The sequence below is a fragment of the Populus alba genome, chromosome 1 (assembly GCF_005239225.2).
Source record: "Populus alba chromosome 1, ASM523922v2, whole genome shotgun sequence".
Lineage (NCBI taxonomy): Eukaryota > Viridiplantae > Streptophyta > Magnoliopsida > Malpighiales > Salicaceae > Populus > Populus alba.
The window spans coordinates 20,113,239-20,121,922 of record NC_133284.1 but is presented as its reverse complement, the minus strand read 5'-3'; positions in this window follow the sequence as shown (position 1 = coordinate 20,121,922).

Here is an 8,684-nt window from a genome sequence, read left to right as displayed (position 1 = left end):
AGAACCAGTAGCACTCATGTCCATATGACGAACAACTAACTTTTCTATTGGTATCTATACAAATTTAAGGATTAAAAAGGTTATAACATTTCTACTTAAAAAAAAAAAATTGGCAGCACCTTCCCTATATAAGAGACTATCCACAATCTAACAATCCGCAAATACGCATCAATATTATATAGCCACAAATAGTTGATTTTATTTACGACAAGTCCTTGTTCTAATACTTGTAACGGAATTATTTATGAAATCATCTAGTTAAATAAGTCAAATCACCTAGTGAGAGAGAAAGAGATTTACCTAATATAGAGGGTTCTCTTGCAAGGATGAAGTGAGAGAGAAAGAGAATGAGAGGAAGAGAATTTACAAAGAGAGTTTAAAAAGAAGAGAAAAGGCGAGTTGGTGTTCTAAAGTTAGAGATTCTAATTTTTTAATTAGTGCTTTTTATAGATGGAATTGTCGATGGACATTAAATTTTTTTTCTTAATTTCCATTGGTAATTATGTTTGTAATTAAGAATTTAATTTTTAATTTTACCTGAAATTTTCAAGAAACCCCCAAAAAATCACCGATGAATTTTCAATTCGTCAATGATTTAGTCGGTAACTGTTATAGGAATAAAGGTGTAATTATTTTCCAACTTTCTGGAACTTTTTGACAAAGTTAATTAGTTGGTGACACCATATGTAATATTCAGTGGCATAGAGGTGTAATGTTTTTCCAACTCTCTAGAACTTTCCCATGGAGTTAATCTGTAGATGATTCCATTTGTAATAGTTAGTTGTATGAGGTGTTAATTTTTTCCAACTCGCTGAAACATTTCGATATAGTTAATCCATCGACGATTCCATCTATCATTAACAATCATCGGTGATTCCATTGTATGAAACAAGTTTTTTAATTGCACCATTGTATTTTATATTTATCCATCCTGTAAATGCAGTAAAACACAACATAGTAACATTATTTGTATTTATAAGAATAAAATCACAAAAATTCACATTTCATTGTCATGAAATAATAAATTAACATCATTATAAAGGAACAACCAAGAAATACTACATTAAAGTCTATATATAAGGTTGGTGTTTTATAAATTACTCCAAATTGTATTCTCCTTCCTTTTCAATTTCATCATCTTCATGTCCACCATAATCTTCTACATTGAATTGTTGCTCGTTGATATCATCATCTTTGTTGACTTTTATATGTCCAATGGTTGTCAATATATTATTTAACTCCTCAACATCAACATTAACATCAACAAAAGTATTCTTAGCGACGATAAAATTTGAATTTTCGGTAGACACAACAACCCGATATGGATTAACTAATTCATCAAATTGAAAGATATCATCTCTCACAATGATTTCATCATTATCATCCTAATCAACTTGAACACGACCCCTCGGTTTTGTTTTCACTACGGACAACCAAGCAACCCTAGAGTGATCATTTCTAAAGGAAGGAGTATATGTGTATTAAACTTGTCGGCATTGCTTGACAAAAACAAAGGCATCATCGATGTTGTGAAGTCTAACTTTTGTTTTAATTTCAATCAACTCATGATGGGGATCTACTCTAATTTCTTTATTAGTGGTATTAAACCAATAACATTTGAATAAAAAGACTATTTTGCTCAATATGATATTGCAATTCAATCATCTCTTTTAACTTCCATAATAATCAACTTCAAACTTGTTAGAAGTGAATCCTTTAACATAAACTCTATTGTCTTAGGTCTTTCAACCCTAATCATACTCTTTAGTATGAAAGACATGTTCATTGATGAAAATACCCACTATAAAACTTCACTTTTCTTTCATGACCTAAACAAAGTAAATTCAAATATCACTAGGATTACCTTCTAATTTGATAAACCTAGTACAAAATTACAAGCATTAACATTTAAAGAGAAAGGTATAATGAAATTAAATTTTACAAGAGATAAAAATAATTAAGCACTGCTTACATGTATTCTGAACCATGTGACAAATTGTTCATCCTGTAATTGAAAATTTGAGTTTCAGTCAGGTGTGAGTTTTGAGATAGTAAAAATTAAAGATCTTGGCTACAAGAAATTATTTAATCTATCAGTTTATGAGAGTATAAGAGAAAAATTATTCAAAAATAATGATATGTTAATTATTATACTTACTGAATGAAAGGTCTCAATTTATCACAGTTAAATACACATAATTATATATGTCTAAATTTGATTTCTGTCAAGTATCTTCCCCCTATAATATTTTTTTTTGTACAAGTCGTCTAGGATGGGAAAGTAATGATAAATTCTCACTCAAAGGCATTTCCCCTCTATCATCATGTCTTGGAGCACGATTAATTCTTGTTATCAAGTGATGCTCAAAATAGTATGAGATAAATGTGATCTCTTCAACAATATAAGTCTCATATATCGAAGTCTTAACATGCTCTTGTTTTTTACTTCGCTCTTAATGTTAAACAAGTATCTGCATGAAATTAATCATCATCGGATTCATAAATAGATATTAACGATGAGTTTATTTTATCAGTGATACTTTCTATAGGCTTGACATGTTATTTTTTATTTTTTGCATTCATTCTTTTTTCATTGTAATTATGTTGGTATATACTAACAGAGACTTTCTATTAGTAAATATCAAGGGACATAGCAAACAACCATTCCATCAGTAAATGTCATTGCAATTTACCGATGAAATTTTTGTATTTGCTATTTTTTATAGTAAAAAATATAGACAAATCATGAATGTCTAAAAAAAACATTGCTCTATAATTTTATATTAAAAAAGCATGTTAATGTTAAAAAAAAAAAATACTTTTTTAATACATTAATTTTTTATTTCAAATCTTTAAACAAGAAAGAGAATACAAATAAATAAATAAAAAGGTAAAAAAAAAAGCCTAGCATGCAGGCCTATAAAACCAAACCAACATGCCTAAGCCCTTTATATTTTAATACCATTGCACCTTTGTATTCTAAATTGTTTTTTTTTTTTTTTAAAGTAGACGACGTATCCATCGTTTTTCAATTTTCCAACCATCAGATAATCCAATCCTGCATTCCAAGTTATACCATGTTAGTGCAATTTCTGCGAAGAAAGAAAAAGACAAACAGAAATGCTGAATGTTATGCAAACCACACGCTTTCTAACCTTGTGCTGCCTCAGCTGCAATTCGCAGTCTCCTCTCCCAACTTAAGATTTTTTTATTCTTGTCTGCTCCTGTAGGAATAAAATGGTGATTCATTCCAGAAAAAAGAGATTGTATGATCTTCTTCCAAGAATATTGTAATAGAGTTCAGGTATTAACAAACCTGAGAGAAAATCTATCAAATTTCCATTAGCCATGTACTCATACACAAGACCCATGTTGGTGCCTTCATCGCAGTACCCAACAAGATTAGTCAAGTTTCTATGATGCACTCTCAAAAGAAGTTTAACCTGTAAATGAATTCAGAATATGAAAATGTGTGCAAATGAGGAGCTGAAAACTTATTTCAATTCATACTTATGAGTTACCTCTGCCTCAAACTCCTTGTACCCTTGAACCGATGAAGGAGACAACATCTTGACAGCTGCTTGAGTATCATTCAAGTAGCCATGGTAAGCTGTCCCAAATCCTCCCTTACCGAGAATTCTTCCGAAGTTGTTGGTCATTTTTAGGACGTCTGAGGACGTGAACTGCCGACGTTTTTCTTCTAGAGGCTCCTGTGTCCTGCCGGTTTTATGTTCCACCTTCCCGGATGCTGAAATTTCAGGACGTTCAGAGGTAGGTATTAATTGTGGAAATCATCTGCAATTATACATGCACATTTAAACCTACAAAATTTAAACCCTCACTTCTTCTACCTTCACTATTGGAAACCAAACTTTGTTTCTTTTTTCTCTTTAAGCAACATAATACGATCGCCAAACCAGCTGCAAGGACAAAAGCTGCTGCCATCAATGCAACTACTAGAACAACAGTAATTGTTTTTTTTTCTTTTTCTGGCATGTAACTGATGGATTACAAAGTTCTGAATTTCCGTCCACACTTGAATGATGTAAAATTTGAAAACTGAAGTCAGACATGGAATTATTGCAAGATGCTGTTTTTGAGGGTATAAAAATGAATAATAATTTAGCTCATGACTAAACGTTGACAGAAAAAGGAAACGGATGAAAGAATGTGGGAAGTCTTTATGGTCCCTTAACTTTCTTTTTCTGAAAGAAACAATCTATAAATAGTTTAATCTGTAGACAGAACACAAATGTATTTAATATTCATCATTGTAAATGGTTGATGGAAGATAGAGAACCACTTTGCTTTTTCCGATGCAGGTCAGCTGGAATGGGACCTGTGAGCAGTGAGCTTGTTTCCTGTCAAGTTTCTGAAGCAGTACGGAAAATATTATCCTTCTGATATGGTGTGAATATGAAAGTTACATATCAGTTTTAATAGCCATAAAGTCATAGTTATTTCAAGGATTGCAATTGAGACAAGAAATCAGGCACTGGTCCTGTCAAATTATTGTTTGACAAGTCTCTGAAATTGTAATAGAAACCATAAGAAAATTTCTTTTTGTACCAATATGTTAATTATTCATATGGTTTGGAATGCGATCAAAATACTCACAGAGATTCTAGCAATTTCGGGCTGCCAATATCAGGAGCAATCTCCCCATCAATCCACTCGACGACAGATTCCTAGCGGAAAGTTCATAAATGTAAGTGATACAGGGAATAAAAATTGTCTATGATTACTAAAATCCACACACTTACAAGGATATGATTCTAGGTGGAGCAGTATGATCATTGTAGGAACAATTAAGACTTTTCCACACATAATTTCGAGGAGCACTTCGATCTCCATGCCAGTTACTTCTTATTCCATAGGTTGACTTAGTACGCAATTGCATTAACTATTATGTTCAACATGAATACAGTCATAAATTCCAAATTAAGCATGCTAAAACAAGGGACAAGACAAATAGTGAAAATGCACATATAAAAATATACATACCATCATCTTGGCGTGTCTGGTTGTGGGAGTTCAACTGCAGAATAAACTTCAATTGCATTGAGAAGGGGTGGCAAGGTTTAACCTCTGGACTTAAAGATTGAAAACGTATGTTTTCCTCCTGTCAAGGCTGTGGGCTATAAACACCGTAGTTGTGTACAATTAACTTGGAATAAGACCTGACCAGTATTTTCCATTTAAGGAAATGTTGAAGTGTCGGGACTGGTTGGCTTCAAGCTTTACGATTTCAGTAAAGTGCATGTAGACATAAAATTTAAGAGTTGTATTGTATCCTGAGCGTCTATAAAGAATTCCAGGGGCTCGCTGACATTTGCTGGAATGCCTGCGCTGTTCATGACTGTTGCTCATGATAGTGTTTCCTTTTTGGAGTCATGCATTACTCATCAGGGCATCAAGGAATCTTTATTTTCCATCTCGGATGATAAAGCTTAGCTTATACATCTTTAATTTTTAAGAGAAGTTGGAACATTATTGGTGAAGACTTTACTAATAGTATGAGGTATTTTTTTTATTTCTCTACTTTGCTTAGGTCTGTTAATGCTATAAAAATTGCCTTCGTCCTAAAGGTTGAGACTTTATACCTATCTCATGTTGTTGTAACGTGATGTATAAATGAACATCTAAAGTCATTGTGAATAAATTGAAATAGATTTTTCTAGAGGTTATTGGATTTGCTCAGGCTGCATATGTTATGAGAAGAAAAATATTTGATTCTATCTTGTTGACTCAAGAGTTAATGCATAACTACCACTTAGCTAATTGACACAATCAAAGAGTTGATGTCTTATCTCAAGTTTAGGAGTGTCAAAGTAATAAATAACCCGGCAAGACCAGAGTCAATCAATTAGAAGATCAACTATATAAATTATAAATAATATATATATATATATATTTTAATAAAGAGTTAAAGAGATCTTTAAAAAGTGAGATTAATGTAAGAATTAAACAATAATAGAAACATATGTCAAGGTTAGAAGGTCCACTAATGGTATTAAAAATAAATATAATATAAACTCTTTTTATTACTCAATTGGAAACAACACATAAAACATATTCCAATCGGATGATTTATTAAACACACTAAAGAAATCTTGGTCAAACTTCAATTTTATTTATTGATGGGAATGACACATCAGGAATAGTATTTCTTTACAGCATCAGAGTTTACAAGTCTAGGTAGATCTTCATCCATTTTGGTCAGAATTAAGGCTCCTCTTGAAAAAGCACTTCTCACCATGTATGGTCCCTCATAGTTTGGCACCCATTTACTCCAATCTTTTCTTAACACTAGTAAGATCATTTTCAACACCAAATCTCTTTCCTTAAACACCCTTGGTTTGATCTTCCTATTATATGCTTTTGCCATTTTATAACCGGTGGTGGCAAACGGCTTCTAGCCTTATTTCATCGATCAAGTTTAACTGTTTAAATCTTAATATTACCCATTTTGATTCATCTAACTCTGTATCTTTTAGGATTTGTGGTGATAGAATCTCTGTTTCTAAGGACATAACTGCCTCTATCCCATATACCAAATAATACAAGGTTGTATTTGTGGAAGTTTTGATTGTGGTGTGGTATGCATGAAGTATGTATGAGAGCATCTCATACCAATCTTTGTAGTTGACCACCATTTTTTAAATGATCTTCTTGAGATTCTTATTAACTACCTCAACTGTTTTGTTCATTTTCAGTCTGTAAGGGGAAGAGTTGAGATGTTTAATCTTCCGTTTGGTGTAGAGTTTGACAATCAACTTTTCATTGAAATTATGAGCGTTATTAGTTACCAATCTTGCAAGTAAACCATAACAACATACCAAATCCTTCTTAATGAATCTGTTGACTACTTTATGTGTTACATAGGTGTAAGAATGGGCTTCTACCCATTTAGTGAAGTAGTCGATAGCCACCATAATGAATATATACATGTTACTCACTTTAGGATTGATTGATCTTATGACATCCCAACCCCATATATAAAGAGGCCGAGGTGAGGTTATATTGAATAACGATGTTGGAGGTGTATTTATTTTATCACCACATATCTGACATTTATGAAACTTTCTGACATAATGTGTACAGTCTCTCTCCATGGTCAACCAAAAATACTCTAATCTTTGTATTTATCTCACCATCATATGGCTATTGGCATGGGTCGCACAGATCCCCTCGTGGGCCTTTTTTAAGGCTTGCTCAATCTTGTTCTCATTTAGACATCTAAGCATAGTGCCATCAAATGATATTTTATATAAGATTTTCCCATCCAAGTAAAAGTTCATGGCCATTCTCCTCAAAGTTTTCTCATCTGTCTTAGAAACTACTTAAGGGTATTCTTGGTGCTGAAGAAACCTCTTGATGTCACTATACTATGGTTTCTCGTCTAATGATTCTTCAATTATGCAGTAGTGAGCTTTGATGTTTCTGACTTTCATATCTATTGGTTAGATCTTGCCCCTAATAACAACTTGTGTCATTGAAGCTAGGGTTGCCAAAGCATTAGCAAGTTTATTCTTATCTTTGCTTATGTGAGTGAATTTGATATCTTCAAATTCATTAGCTAACTTCAGGAGATAGTTTTGATATGGCTTCAACTTCTCATCTTTGACTTGCCACACTCCTTTTACTTGGCAGATGATCAGTAGGGAATCCTTAAAGACTTTAAGATTCTTAACTTCGAGTTCTAAAACAGCTTCTAGATTGACGATGCAGGCTTCATACTCAATCGTGTTATCGGTACATTCAAATTTTAGCCTTACTAAAATAGGGTACTGCTGCTTTTCTGGGGAAATTATTATTGCTCTTGCCCTATTTCTTGATATTTTTACAGCCACATCAAAGTAAAGGATACACCAATCACTCTCCTTACTGTCATTCTCTATTGCCAACATATCTTTATCAGGAAGGTCAAAATTTAATGGCCCGTAATCTTTCACTGCATGATCTGCATCGGCAATCACACTTTCTTTTATAGCTTTCTTTTTCATAAAGACAATGTTGTATTCTGTCAATAACATTTGTCACCTTGCTATTGTACTTGACAGGTAAGGCTTTTGCAAATATATTTCAGTAGATTCAATTTCGAGATCAACCAGGTTGTGTAGTACAACATATATTATCAGAGTCTTTTTGTGCTCCACATAAAAACAACATAGTCTTTCAATTGTTGTGTACCTAGATTCATGGTCATTTATTTTTTTACTAAAGTAGTAAATGACTTGCTCTTTCTTTCTTGACTTGTAATGTTGACCTAGTAAACAACCCATGGTTATTTATGTCATTGACAAATACAAGATTAGAGACCTTTCTGGTGTAGGAGGTACTAGTAATGGAGGGTTTTGCAAGTACCTCTTTATCTTGTCAAAGACTTTCTGATAATCATTGTCTTATACTCCACAATTTTTCTTCCTAAGTAAGCGGAAAATCAACTCAAATGTCACCATCAGCTGAGATATGAATTAAGCTATATAATTTAGAAGCCTAAAGAAACTTCTTAATTCCCTCTCTGTCTTAGGTACCAGCATTTCCTGGATGGCTTTATCTAGATCAACTTCTATTCCTCGACCATTTACTATAAAACTTAGCTGTTTTCTCATAATTACCCTAAGTAAGCATTTTGCAGGGTTCGGTTTCAGGTGTTATTTTCGTAACCTCTTAAACAGTCT